Source organism: Lontra canadensis, unplaced genomic scaffold (assembly GCF_010015895.1).
Source record: "Lontra canadensis isolate GAN:19392208 unplaced genomic scaffold, GSC_riverotter_1.0 scaffold53, whole genome shotgun sequence".
Lineage (NCBI taxonomy): Eukaryota > Metazoa > Chordata > Mammalia > Carnivora > Mustelidae > Lontra > Lontra canadensis.
The window spans coordinates 11,408,726-11,424,514 of record NW_022631047.1 but is presented as its reverse complement, the minus strand read 5'-3'; positions in this window follow the sequence as shown (position 1 = coordinate 11,424,514).

Below are 15,789 nucleotides of genomic sequence, written 5' to 3'. Positions count from 1 at the left end.
AATACTAAAAAAAAAAAAAAAGAAAATCAGCATGTATTAAGCCCATGCCAGATGTTTCTTATATCTGTAAAATAGAGTTAGATTCTAGTGGGTTTCAACTCCTACCATTCCTGATTCATGCTGCTGGTGCTCCTCAGTCATCGTGATAACCAGAGGTACCCACAGGGTTTCTAGATGCCTTTAGGAGGCTTTACCACCCCTGTTAAGAACTATTGCTGTGATCCATGCACGGAAATCTTTGAGAAGTATGTTGTAATCTTGTCTTGGGGGTCAAAGGTGGGTTTGGGCAAGGTGACAGTGCTTGAATTTAAAGATCAGAAACAGCATTGAGCAGAAGTGTAGTGTTTCCCCTCTCTCGCCTGCCAGTGGTGCAACACAAGCACCTGGTTCTTCTACCAGGCAGGCCCACGCCACACCATGGTTCAGTCTTCCAACTTGATCTCTGATTTTCCTCCCCTGCAGTACACTCTTGAACAGAGTGCACATTTGAAGTTCAGAATGCAAAAAAGCTGCCATAGTACCTCTGGTGCTAACTCTCGTTAGTTACAGAAATTATTATTCATTATTCATGGTTTGCCATGAATTAGCACAATAACCAAACTCGTGTGATTTTGACCCCTCCTGGTCAGCCAACCCCTCTGATACTGTTCCTTTGGGCTGTCCCCCTGGCTTATCCTCTCGTACTTCTTCCTTAGGCCAGTGCCAGAGATGTTCTTTTTCATTTTCCTTGGCTCCTGAGAATCCTGTTTAATCTGGGTTACCTGGCATTGTGCCTCAGCTCCAAACCAAAATGCCGCGACAGTCAACTGACCATGAAGGAAATGTCCGCTGGGCGTTCATTGAATAAATCATGACCAGACAGTACTTTTCCTAATCCTATTCTAAAGGAAGTCAAAACTGTTTTCTTCCTCTCCGTTGCTTATCTCTTCCTCTCCAGACTCTTCGTATTTTCTGTCTCTTAGGGAAGACAGCCTTTCTACTTTTCTCAAATTGTTCCCAGGAAGCTCCACTTGGATCTTGTATCTCTGTCCTGGTCACTTGTCCACAAGGGACAATTTATGTCCATGTGTAGCACATGCATATTGTCCTCCTCAGCTCAAATAATACTGTCCAAAGTCTCAGCATCCCAGCATTAAAGACTGTTATCCATTCAACTAGTAACATAAAAGTTAAGGGAAGATGCAGCCCCTAAAGTCAGCCTGGGTTCCTCCCGGGCTCCAGCTCTCCCCAGCTGGGTGACTGGGTTGTCACTATTCCCTCCCTCCACTGTAGGTTGTGGTGAGGATTTCTTGAGAGTATACGAATAAATCACAAATCACAGTCCTAACAGAGAGCAGATAATATCAGCTGGTGTATGTCTTACCCTTGGGGCCATTCTTGTGTTGGATGATGGGGATGCAAGGATGCTTTCCACTCAGTGAATTCACAGTTCAGGCAGGAAAATAGACGTAGAAGTAGTAGTTACTGTACTTCAATATCAATTTTTAGGTTTCTGGGAGGGCAGTTTATCAGCATAGAAATTTTCATATTATATAATTTATTGAAATAACTAATTTTTAAACTTTATTCAACCCACAATTGTAATTACACATTTATTGATTAGAGCATTTGGCTTTGAGGGGTTCTTATGATTTCATTACTTAAATTTCCTGAGCTAGTTAAATTTGTTTTTAAAAATAATGAATTATAAGTAAAAACTTAATAAATTATTTTTTCTGTTAAGTTTTACAACGTAAGTTTTACAATATACAAAACCTTCCTGTGTTCTTGGGCAAATCTAGTAAGGCCAATGAATTAATTATACAGATACTAATATTAAAGTCTGGTAGTCATGACACTTTTTGCAAACTTTGCAAAATTCTCCTACCTTCCAACTTGAAAACCAAAGTCTAAATAAATAAAATACATGTTTGAAACTAGAATCATAAGATGAAACTGTTAGACTCTAAAATGCTAAATTCCTAAATATTACAAATACTTTCAGTACCAAATATGCAGAGGTTATCCCCAAATTTGACATGAAATATAAATCAAGGTTTGAATTACTTCATTCTGTATATTTAGGTTTAAGTCTTGTTAAAGACTTAAAGGAAGACCCTTAACAACTAAGGAGACAATTGTCCCATCCCAAGCTTTTTGGAATTCCTTCTCAGTGCATGGAGATTGTGACTGACCAGGGACAGTGCCCTGGGGACAAGATCTGGGACACATATTCAGGATAGTTCTTTTCATGGTAAAGAGGGGTGAGCTAAATGTTTATTTATAGAGCCTTTTTTTTTTTTTTTTTGGTCGAGACTTCAAATCATGCTCTCCTGGGGGCGCATTTAGAGCGTGTGTTCTTTGGATTCAAGCTGCACATGACCTGATCATCACAGCTGATATCAGCCTTCAAGGCTATAAACCCACCCCATTGGTCATTACATTGTCATTTATAGTTTATCCTCATTTGTCATTACACCTCTATAATGCAACAAATCTATTTACTTTCTGATGCTACTCTCAATTCCTTTCATGTTCTTCCTGGCCTTCCTGTATAGCTCCCTCAGCTTTGCTTGGTCCTAAGGTCACCTCACATATTTTATCCCAAAAACAAATATAAATTCTCTAATGGAAGCTTATGTGGAGATATGAAGAGCTCTGGGAGTATTGAAGGAAAGGTTATTTCTGGAAGAGTTGAGAAAATTTCACAGAAAATGGATTTTAAAAGTGTCTTAAGGATAACCTGGAGACACACATGAGTGTACGTACGGGTTTGTTGTTTGTGTGTCTGGGTAAGGAGGAAGCAGTCACTTGGCATGAAGAGAACAGCATGAGCAAATGCACTGGGGCATAGAGAGTAGGTGGTTATCTGTGGGAGGTAGAGTCCATTATTTTGGGGAGGAAGGAGGGGGGAATGTGACCATTTTAGCAGGTAAGCTCTACACAGACTTAGGTCCCAAGGTGAACTCCAAGACTTCTCAGCTGGAGATTTGGACAGATTACCTAAATTCTCTTTCTCAGCCTCAAAATTGTCTGTAATATGGAGATGATGAAGGTAATACTAAAAATACCTAAATCATAGGATTGTGGTGAGGAATTAAATGTAAAACACTGAATTTGGCACATAGTAAGCTCTCAGTAAACATTAGCTATAATCACTTAAGTTGGAAATACCATGACTATCTGAGTCCGTTTACTGGTATCCTGACTTCATAAATAATGGCTGCCTTTCCTGAGGGAGGGAGTAATCTCTGTTTTCCAAATAATGGAAATAGGGATTTAGAGAAAGTGAATTGCCACATTAGTAAGTAGCTGAGCTGGTTTTCGAACCTGGATCTATTTGGCTACAAAACGGGAGACTTGTTCCAGGAAGGGTTTAAGGATGCTCAGGAGAAAGATATAGATTTATATCCTAGAAGGTTACGAAGTGAGTGGGAGCTGTAGGGAATGAAAGGCATATTTGAGGAAATATCTCTGGTGAAGGAAAGACCTAAGAGAGAATGGAGTAAGAGCAGGGCAGAAGTTTGAAGGGTGTCAAATAAAAAGCAAATTCAGTCTTAGGGAGAAGTTTTATTTGAAAAGATTATTGCAAGGGAGGGAAAGAGACTATTGCAATCAAAGAGAGAGACCAGAGCTAAGTCTGAGCTCAACTCTGCTAAAGCAGAGTGTGGGAGGATTCTTAAGGGCTGAGGGTGAGCTGGAGAAGAAGTCCTGGTGGACAGTAGGCCATCTGGATTCCACAAGGCCCAGGGTGAAAGGAGGTCATAGGTTATCTTTTTTGTTCACTGGCTTTATCCCAAGGGAAAATAAACCATTCTAAACTGTATGACAGGATGTGGTTCTACACATTGGAGCAAGGTGCCCAAGTCACACTACAGAAACTGGATGTGGGGTGCTATCTCCTTGATAATTACATTTCAAAGGGATGGTCCTTGAGGAAGACATTCCCAGGTTGTAAAATTGACAAAAAGCTGTTTAAAAATATTTACATACGTCTCAAAGGGGCAGAGAAAGACTTTACACATTTTCTAAAGAAAATGCTCTAGGGGAGGTCAGGGGCCTAGAGTCAGGAAGAAACCCGTCCAAAGTTTAGTCAGACTGAGGGAGAGATAAGGCCCTCTTATGGGGTGGGGAGAGGGGCAGGGAGTTACATAGATGCAAGCACCTTAATGTTCTGGGATGATGCCTGTGTAGTCTGGGGTGTCTGGTCCTGAAGGAAGTGGACGGGATAGGCGTCAGACCACAGATGGAAGATTAGCTACAACACTGGACAGTGTGGGCTGATAGTAATAGTGGTATGATAACATATATTAAACAAAAACTTTTCCCAGTGTATCCAAAATGCAATGCCGATTTCTGTCTCTCAACTTTTCTTTAAAACTGACTGGGCGTCGAGTGATATGGAGCACTTTTTCATGTGTCTGTTGGCCAGAGGATGCGGAGAAAGGGGAACCCTCCAACACTGTTGGTGGGAATGCAAGCTGGTGCAACCACTCTGGAAAACAGATGGAGGTTCCTCAAAATGTTGAAAATAGAACTACCCTATGACCCAGCAATTGCACTACTGGGTATTTACCCTAAAGATACAAACGTAGTGATCCGAAGGGGCACGTGCACCCGAATGTTTATAGGAGCAATGTCTACAATAGCCAAACTATGGAAAGAACCTAGATGTCCGTCAACAGACGAATGGATAAAGAAGATGTGGTATATATACACAATGGAATACTATGCAGCCATCAAAAGAAATGAAATCTTGCCATTTGCGACAACGTGGATGGAACTAGAGGGTATCATGCTTAGCGAAATAAGTCAATCGGAGTAAGACAACTATCATATGATCTCCCTGATATGAGGAAGTGGAGATGCAACATGGGGGGTTAAGAGGGTAGGAGAAGAATAAATGAAACAAGATGGGATTGGGAGGGAGACAAATCATAAGTGACTCTTAATCTCACAAAACAAACTGAGGGTTGCTGGGGGGAGGGGGTGGGAAAGGGTGGTGGGGCTATGGACATTGGTGAGGGTATGTGCTATGGTGAGTGCTGTGAAGTGTGGCGATTCACAGACCTGTACCACTGGGGGTAATAATACATTATATGTTTATAAAAAATAAAAAATTTAAAAAAAAAACTGGGCGTCTATGTGTCTCAACGGTTGGGCATCTGCCTTCGGATCAAGTCATGATCTCAGGGTCCTTTGCTCAGTGGGGAGTCTGCTTCTCCCTCTACCTCTTCCGCTCTCGCTGCTTGTGCTCTCTCTCTCTGTCAAATAAATAAATAAAATCTTTTAAAAAAATAAAATCTCAATACTAGAATGTAACCACATGAGACCAGGACTTGTCGTGATATTCACTGTGATGTCCCCAACATCTAAAACAGTGGTAGAAATCTAGTCATCCCTCAACAAGTATTTGCTGAATGAATGGGGTAGGGAGAGTCTCACCTTATTCTTAGGTGAAAACTCCATCTGACCCCAAATTGTTCTAGTCTTGATCATATAATAACAATTTTTAATTTTGTAATAAAATCTCAAGGCTCAATTTCATCATGAGGATGCCTAGTCTCAGGTAATAATTAAAAGCCTGGTGGGCATCTGGGTGGCTCAGTCAATTAAGCATCTGCCTTCGTTTCAGGTCCTGGGATCAAGTCCTGCATTGGGGTGGGGGGGGGGGTTGCTGCTCAGCGGGGAGTCGATTTCTTCCTCTCCCTCTGCCCCTTCCCCCTGCTTGTGCTCTCTCTCATGCTCCTTCTCTCAAATAAATAAGTAAAATAATTTTTAAAAATTCCTAGCTTGGTAACCTAAATCTCTTCTGTGCTCCTCAGCTGGGATCCAGGAAGATGGTGTCGTTGGCCCTCTCTCATCTTCATCCTCACTTAGCCAATAGAAGTTTTCTTTCCTCTAGAACTGGGCCATGGGTGAGGGAGTATGGGGAAAGGCATGGTCTAATGGGACAAGGGTCTTCACTGGCAGAGAGATTTGTGGACCTTCCCAGCAGCAGCTGATGTTTAAAGCTGAATATTGGGGGGTGCTTTCATACAAGCGATGATGGTTTGCAGTAGTACTTGAAGCTATGGAAGCAGATGCTGCAGAAGATAAAGTAGCATATAATTAACACATCACCTATTCACACCTTAGCAGAAATTGAGGAGCCTATGGCTCACTGATAAGGACCCGAATGCCTGAATAAGGATGAATAATTTATGGAGTGATATGTGTATGGAGTGGGGTGTCAGATGGAAGCAGTACTAAGAAATGTGAATTAAGGAGTTGTGAGGGAACGCAGACATTATCGGGTCTAATCTCCACCTGTCGTAACCGAAGAAACCGAATAAAAACAAGAGATAACACTCTATAGGATCTGGGTGAGCAAACACTTCTGGGGCCAGGCAGTCCATAAATAGGATGACAGGAAATGGAAGTGTAGGGGAAAATGTGTACTTCCTTGGAAAACAGAGCATCATCTGGAGTCTAGACTGCAGAAGAGAACTCACCCTCCCCGCTATCTAGTTCAGATTCTGTGGGGGCTGTTTCACAACTCTGTAAACTGGAAATAACTGCTAGCAATGCAAAAATAATTCCTATCCAGAGACACGTGAATTCTGTCCAGCAGGAGTTCAGCAGACCTCCCTCCCTAATTTTGCCTCCAAAGATACCTTTATTTCAATATTCTGGATCTTTGGATCTCCTTTGAACTGGATGTAACATCTCACCACTTGGCATGAATTAAATACAGTCTTTAACATGCGTTCACTTTTATATCTGTATGAGAGTCGCGATTGGTATCTTTGTTTTAAAATTATCCTTTAACTCAAGTGACTGGGGCTACCTGGGGCAGTACCCAGTTGCTTTCTCCAGATGATTATTTCTAGATGGGGATGTGGTACCAGCTCTCCACAGATTTTTCAAGGGAAGCTGAAAATCCAATTCTTACACATGTATAAAACCTCTTTATTTTTAAATATTGATGACTGAATATTAAAAAAAAATCTGTGTGTGCCCCCCAAATTTCAGTGGCTCAATCCAGCCTAATGGCCGCTGTATTGGGTCAGGACAGCACAGGAAACCTGGATCCAAGGAGTACCATGTGCTGACCTGAAGTAGACCCTGGGCTCCCTCATGCATTTCCTCACCTCCACCGCCAACCTGGGAAGTAGATACCACTCCATGTCACGGGCAGCAGCCAGTCCAGACCCAGGTTCTCTGCTCAGTTCTGTTTTCCCTATGACCGGGAACAGTGGGTGTTGAAGCAAAAAGGAACGGCGGTCCTGCTTTATCTGGGGCCAGCATAAGCCTGAGCTGTGAAATCATCAGGTTCACAAGAAATTTCAGTAGGGAGATCCTTTAACAGAGTGGGTAGGGTGGGTTTTCAGAGAAGCTTTCATAACCCACCACCTTCTTCAAATGATTTGTGTGATTTCAGTGCCAACTGAAGAATTACTCCTGGGTTCTTTAAACGTAATATGTAGATTCTTTCTCAAGGACAGGACTAATCGGACGGTTGTAAATCAAAATGCAAACAACAGCATGGGTGGATTTTTAGGAAAACTGGCAGGATCATAGGATGGATAAAAAGCACTGTTTCTTCACTTTTGAGTTTCCTTAATAAGTTTCATAAGAAGAGTGCACAAAGCAAGCATTCATTCATCCAAAAAATTACTGACCACCTCCTGAACATGTCTAGCACTGTACTAGAGTCTACTTGGCATATCACATACATTTGACACCATCTCTGCCCCTCCTCATTTCACTTACCCCAGGAAACATGGCAGGTAAGACCCTGAGTTAGGCTCCTAACCACTCTGAGAAGGAAGTTTTATCTCTGTTATACAGATAAGGGTAAGCAAGATAGATTCACCCAAGGATGCACAGCTGATATCATAAAACAAATGCAATGGAATCATAAAACAGAATGTGATTCTAAATCCAGAGCTCTAGTCTTTGATTATAGCGTTTCTGTGGGGCTCATTATCAGACCCTTTGATATAAAAACAAAGAAGCAGAATATATGAACAGCTGACCATTGATAAAAATAAAATAATCTTTTGATGACCCGGGTTCATTTGTCTTTGTTGGGTATCACGAAGTTTTCTGTTCAATTCGATTCAGCAGAACTCTCCATATTTCAGACATTGTGCTAGGTGCTAGGGAGTCAAAGACAAGAAACTGACGCGGTTCTGAAGGGGGCCCTCTAGCCGTTTTGTTGTTGTTTTGTTTTACCACCCCTCCTCTTAAAATAATTTTCTCCTATTTGGTCTTTTCTTCTCTGTACTCATTCTAAATTTCACCATTGTCAGAGTTTTCCTCTTAACATAGAAGCTTGAATTTTTATTCCCTTGCTCAAAATGCTAAATGGTGGCGGGGGGGGCAATCCTAGTTTGATAGGGATAATGTTGTTCTTTTTAGGTGTGTGGATTCTGAGGTGATTGTGAAGAATCAGCCAGGAAGTGGTTCAAAGTTCATTACTGGCATTTTGTCTAACATCAGAACAAGAAGGTATAGATTTGGGAGCTATCAGTACTGAGGGAAAGCTAAGGGGGAGAAAAGACCCCTTGAAACCAGGCAGAATCAGGATTCATGAGGAGGCTGCTGGAAACCTAATCTAGAGAGAAATTTGCAGAGCACTGGGGGCTTGGCATGGCCATCTTGAGTCTTTTCTGCAGAAACCACTTGGTTTCTTTGCTCTTAGTGAAAATGACAAAATTAATATTGAAACCAAGTCCCCTGCATTATAACTCCAGAAGCCAAGTTGGGGTGTTAAGTTGTCCCATTCCCAGGGAGACTGTTCCAGAAATGGAGGGAATTTGCCATGATGTGAACCTTCAAATCACATGTGCCCAGTTTGGATAGGAGAGTCCGTTATGGTATGACAAAGGGTGCTATCTCATAAACGGCCTCAGCATTATAAGTAATTCTGCAAAGAACATTCTTAGACACATGACCCACATTCCTGATTGTCTTGTCAGGAAATGGAATTACTGGGCTGAAGAAAGTGAACATCTTTTTTTTTTTAATTTTATTTTTTATAAACATATATATATATATATATATTTTCCCCCCCCCAGGGGTACAGGTCTGTGAATCTCCAGGTTTACACACTTCACAGCACTCACCATAGCACATACCCTACCCAATGTCCATAACCCCACCCCCCCCAACCCCCCTCACCCCAGCAACCCTCAGTTTGTTTTGTGAGATTAAGAGTCACTTATGGTTTGTCTCCCTCCCAATCCCAACTTGTTTCATTTACTCTTCTAGTGAACATCTTTTTGATAACCATCCAGAACACATGATTAACTGCTATGTGCACGTTAGTTATTAATTCAGATACCAAATTCTGTCACCATTAGGGTCCATTTTGGAGCTCTTCTGTTTCATCAATATACCATATTTTGTGCCAAATTGGATTCTATTTTAATTATTGCAGCTCTATGGCACTTTTAATATTTAATGAAGTACACCTGAAGTTCACCTTGGTATTTGAGGAATTTCTTAGTTCCTTAGAAATCCCAGCCAATGAGGTGGCACTCCCAGGGCAATCTCAAATACATGATCTATACTCTCTCTCACTCTAGCTACTCAAATTTGAAATGGGGCAGTAGGAGGTGTTGGTAGGACTAAACCTCAATCCTTGGCAATATGGAGGCCTGAGAACCAGTCTCCTGAAGGGAAGGAGCAAAGGGAGCAAAGCAGAGCAGCCTCAGGGCCCACTGCGGGTCCTTAGAAAGAATCAGTGGGGACGTGGGCATTTGATGCTGCTATCCACCAGGAGGAGACTGGAAGAGAAAGGGCGCTAGACACCCAGCCTTGTCACTGCATCCCAAAGTGACTGCAAGGAGATCCTGCAGAGGGGACTGAAAGATTGAAGTGCTTACTGTTCTCTGGGGCTGTTGTTATGCTAGAGGCAAATAGAAAACTATGTGGACAGTGGCTTGTGAGAATGTTCTGGGCAGAGAAACCTCTCAGGCTGGGTTAATCTTAACTTGGAACTCAGGCAGGATACTGATTCCTCTGGGGAAAGTATGAGTACTCACCAAAGTCCCTTCCCTCTGACCAGTTCCCAAGAAACAGAGCTTCTGTAAAAATAACTCTTGTACACACTGCCTACTACCATGTACTCAGTTCCTACCTTGGAGGCTTTGGAGGCCTATTGTAAAGCCAAAATAGTTTTTGGAAACTATTTCACCTATAAAAGTCTTGACAGTTTTAAGGGTAAATTCATGTGCTGCCCTTACAACTAACTAATCCTGATGACAGATCTATGTTTCCTGGTGGAATTAGGGAGAGCTGTGATACTGATCTTTAACAAATATTTTGGTTATCATGTGAAGTCTTAGAATTCACAGCTGTAAACCCCATAATGCATCCTTAGCCACATTGACTTACGACAGTATGTGGTCACTGCTAGGGTAGGTGACATAAGAAGCTGGAAGAACCATTGTTCAGTCCCAAAGGTGTGAATAAGTATTTGTGTCTTTTGGCCATGTTAGGGGAGCAGAACTGTAATAATCAGCTGAAATCCAATAGGTATATAGAATGTGTGTGCAGTTTCTGACAGGTTAGACTACAGAGCCAAAATGTGGGCATTGTAGAGAATCTTGTGTTTTATGTAAAAACACTCCCAAGGAGCAGAGAATACTGTGGCCTTGTAATATCTAAAGGTGCTTCTCTAAAGACTACATCAATTAATGTACCTACCTTAACCTTTTTTAAACTTCCTCTGGATTATGGTTGGTAGTGGACATCAAAGATGACAATGTTGACATGGGGGGCTAATTTTAATAATGGTGATTACGGGGGGCACACTGGGTACCAGCAAAGAACAAAGTGTTAACCCTGGGGATTTAAATCTAAGTTAGAAAAGGCATTACAAGTCAGACATAAAACATAATAAAGTAACACAATCTCTTTCCATTTGGGATTACTTCCCCTGGTTTGGTGTTTGTCTTCTGGGTCCCTTGAGCATAATTCTTGGTATCTTTGGACAACATCTCATGTACTGTAGGTATTCAATAATACTTATCACAAGGATAAAGGGTGGATGATTTACTAGATAAGTTGCTCTTCCTCAGGGAGGTGGCATAGGTGTTACAGATATAACAAAATCATTATTGGAGGGAAAATGCTTAGAAAATTATTTCACGCAAAACAATGTTAGAAGTTTTAACTATGTGTCCTCTTAGCTTCAGAGCAGGTGCTCATTTTCACTGTTGGTCTATCCTCAGCTCTTACCAGAGGTGCTGCAGCAAGTGCTTCATGACTAGACACCTGCCTTTAGAGAAGTGGCCTCTAACTGACAAAATAAGTGATCACTACATAAAAAAGCGAACTGTTGCCTATTTTTAAATTTTGATACTGGCATTGTAAAGGGTGAGGTTGAAGGATTTGAAAGGCCAGGAAAGAAAAGGCAATCAATAGTGGAGGATATTTTTGATGGTACCCAATAAAGAACAATTAGAGTGACGGAGCTGGAATAAAGTACCAGCAAAATGGCATTTTTTTTCTTCTTAGGTCCCCAAGGTGTGAGAAACCAACCGTAAAACTCAGACACAAATGAGAAATGATTTTTCTCCAAACTGTCCAGGTTTGAGAGGAATGAAGAGTACCAGTTTCTTTCTTTCATTTTTTCTTATCTTCATAGACTATAGACAAACTCCTAGGGAGCAAAGTATGTTTTCTTATGACTTATATAAGATACTGGGCATTGATGCTCAGTAAGAATAAAACCGGTTGTCATATTCCGCACATGAAACTACTGATACATATGGTGGAGATATTCCCCATTTATAATTGTGTAAAGTTAAAGTCGTGGAATGAGTCAGTTTCTGAAAGTCATAGGAGGGATAAGATCCTAGACTAGATTATATTCTTCCTAATTCTAATCTTCACTTTCTTCTCTTTCCCCCTCCCTTCTCTGTCCTCAAAACTTGACTAGTTAATTAGAGCACCTTCTGTTATTTTCACTGTACTAACCACATGATATTATGTGGTAGTAAAATTGACAGCAGAAACATTATTTAAATTACCACAGTTATCCAAATCTGAGGAACTGTGAACTGGGTTTTCTTTTTCATGAGCTGAGAGTGGGAAGTTCTGTTATGTCTGTCAAGGATAGAGACAGATTTTCCTCACTTCGGTTTTTGTTTTGTTTTGTTTTAAGGAAAAGTAATGTCTGCAAGTAATCTCCTTGAAGTCAGGGACTTTGTCTTATTTTCTGTGGAATCCCTGACACTTATATCAAGTACATCAGAACTCAGTAAGTCCTTGTTGAATTGAAATAAAAGAAGATGAAAAAAGGAAGAACACTTTCTTTAAGAAAAATTTTGGAGGGGTACCTGGGTGGTTCAGTCAGCTGAGGGCTCTCTCCTTCTGTCCTTCCTCCTATTCATGCTTGCTCTGTCTCTCTCTAAAAATAAATAAATAGAATCTTGAAAAAAAAAAAAAGAAAACATTTTGGAGACTCATCAGTTCATGGGTTCGCTTTGTTTATTTATTAATTCTTTTTATTCAGTATTTATTTATACCCCAGTATGTCCAATTCTATGCTAGGCTATGTGAATCAGAGATGAAGAAGACATTTTCTCTGTCTTTAAGGAAATAAGTCTCATTGGGAAGACATATGTGTAAACAGATAAGTTCAAATGTAGCCACGTGATGCTCTTTCAGACATAGAACCCATATACCATAGGCACACAGGGAGTACTTTCATGGCTGAATGGAGAGTTGGAGAAAAAATTACCTGGAAGGTGTTTACACTGGACCTGGCAGGATGAGTAGGATTTTACCACATCAGGAAATGAGAGAAAAGAGGAAGGATGTTCTAGGCAGAGGAAACAGACTCAAGACATGGTGCTGCAAAGAAATTTTGCTGTACAAATAGCAGAGATTAGTCATGTAGGTTTTGTATAACAGGTTGACACTTGGACCTCATCCAGCTAAAAATAGAAGCCACTGAAGGGCTTGAAGCAACATGGCAAAATAAAATCTGTAGTTTGGAAGGATTATTCTGACTACACCCTGTAGAGGGGTCAAAAGGGAATGGAACTAAAAGCAGGGGGAACCAGCTGGCTCTGGGGAAGTCATCTAGGCAAGACATCCTGATAGTTGAGAATAGCGAAGAAACAGACGTGGATCAGTTAAGAAGATAATTAGGAAATTCTGTTAACACATCTTGGTCATGAACTGATTGTAGAAGATGAAGGAAAGAATCAGTGATGGTTGGGAATCTGGCTGGGATCAAGGCATGGAACATTGGAAGAGGAGAAGATTTACAAGGGGAAGAAGGTGAGCTAACTTTTCTATGTATTAAATTAAGTTGTGTGTGGAATATCCAAGTGGAAATCCCCAAAAAGCAGGAAGATATTCAATTAATAAACCACAAAAAAGTCAATATAATTAGAAATCAAAGAAATACAAATTTAAATGACAGTATTTTCCACCTAGCATATTAATGAATAACAACAATAACAGCAACAATAATATAATAAGATAGAGTTTGCAAAGATTGATGATATGGGTAATCTTCCATACTGCTAGGAGGTTGGGGTGGTGGTATATAAAATGAAATGAAGAACAATTGGGGAATATGTATGAAAATAATACCTCAAAGACATAGGGAAATAATCGTGAATTTTGGCATAGAATTAAATTTTGTTTCAAAGATGTTTATTGTTGCATTGTTTATAATAGTAAAACATTGAAAGTAACAATCAAGGCTTGGATGAATGCTTGTGATAAAATTTTATTCCACCTTTCTTTTTTTAAAGATTTTTATTTATTTATTTGACAGAGAGAGACACTGTGAGAGAGGGAACAAAGGGAGTAGGAGAGGGAGAAACAGGCTTCCCACTGAAGCAAGGAGCCCAATGCAGGGCTCGATCCCAGGACTTTGGGATCATGACCTGAGTTGAAGGCAGACACTTAACAACTGAGCCACCCAGGCACCCCTATTCTACCTTTCAAAATAATGCTTTTGAAGAGTACTCAATGACATGGAAAGATATTCAAGAATATCATTAAATTTTAAAAAGCAAGTTAAAACTTCACATGATCCTATTTTTATTGTAAAAAATGTTTTAAAAAGTTACTAGGAAGTAACTGTACTTACTGTGGTGAACATTCTATAATGTCTAAATTGTCAAGTCACTATGTTGTACACCTGAAATTAATACAGTGTTGTATATGTCAACTCTTTTTCAATTAAAAATAAAGTGATCAGGAGGACATAATCTAAAACTCATCTCTGGTTCTCCTCAGGTATTGGGATTACAGGTGTTTTAAATGTTTTATTTGCTTATTTTTATTTTATAAACTTTCTACAATGAGCATGTTTTACTTTTATAATAATAAAACTAATAAATAATAACAAAAAATTTAAAGCAGTAGTAATTATTTTTAAAGGCCATTGTCAGAGTATCATGATGATAAAATGCTATTACCAGCATGGGCCTGGTAAATTGAGAAAAGAAGGTTGAGCTTAATGTATAAGGACTAAGATTCATCAATCCTCTGAACTTGTAAGGAATTTTTTGCATGAATATCTACATGCATTTATGTATTTTCTGTTCAAAGATCTAATCAAAAGTTGTTGCTCAATAAGAATTGAGTATTCATGTTCAAAACTAAGTAAAGATTTTTTTATTGTGTTATGTTACTTACTACACAATACATCATAAGTTTTTGATGTAATGTTCCAAGATTCATTGTTTATGTATAACACCCAGTGCTAAGTAAAGTTTTTTAAATAAGAAAAGAAACACATATGGTTGGGGAGATATGCTGTAGTTCTGGAAATAGCATTTTCCTCACAAGGCTTCTAGGAAGTTCACCTTGAAACACTGGAAGATTATTGGATTTGATTATTTTGTTTGATGAGCCTATCACTTTCTTCGATTAAAACTTTTCTTCTCTAGCACATTTTATAAAGGAAATCTCCATTTGTAATGGTATCTCCCTCTCTGTACCTGGAAGAGAAAGATTACTGGAGACTCACTGATGACAGGGGGAGGCACCAATTTAAATCTGCATAACAAATCTTACTTTTACTTACCATACATTTCCTGATCGCTCCCCAAACTGGACTCCCAATAGTCTTCTTGTTTTGTTTTTAGCTGAAGGTGATATTTATTTGACAGTCAGAGATCACAAGTAGGCAGAGAGAGAGGAGGAAGCAGGCTCCCTGCTGAGCAGAGAGCCCAATAGGAGGCTTGATCCCTGGATCCTGGGATCATGACCTGAACTAAAGGCAGAGGTTTTAATCTGCTGAGCCACCCAGGTGCCCTGAAGGTGATATTTAAACCTGAATTTTAAGCCACCACATTGAGAATTATTCATTTCCCTCAAGTGTCTCCCCAAGAGGTATGCATGTTAATAAACTCTGTTTAAGAGCAATTTTCTCTGGCTGGTAGCACAGAAGGAAGTCAGATTTTGTGATGCACCATTACTGACTTTGAAGATGGAGGGAATGCATATAGCTCTAGGAGCTGAGAGTGGCCCTGGCTAACAGTCACTAAACAAACAGGCTACAGCTACAAGGAATTGAATTCCACTAACAACCTAAAGGACCTTGGAAGTGAATTCTTCTCTAAAAGCTATGGAACCCAAATTAGCTGATACTTTGATTTTGGCCTCGTGAAACACCGTGAAGAAGCCATTCAAGTTCACCTTGGCTTCTACCGTACAAAACTGTGTTGTTTTCAGCCACTAATTTTGTGTCAATTTGTTATGTAGCAATAGGAAGCAAATACAATTACTAACTTTTTGTTCTAATTGTTTTATGACTTATTCTTCCCAAGATGGTAGATTTGCCTG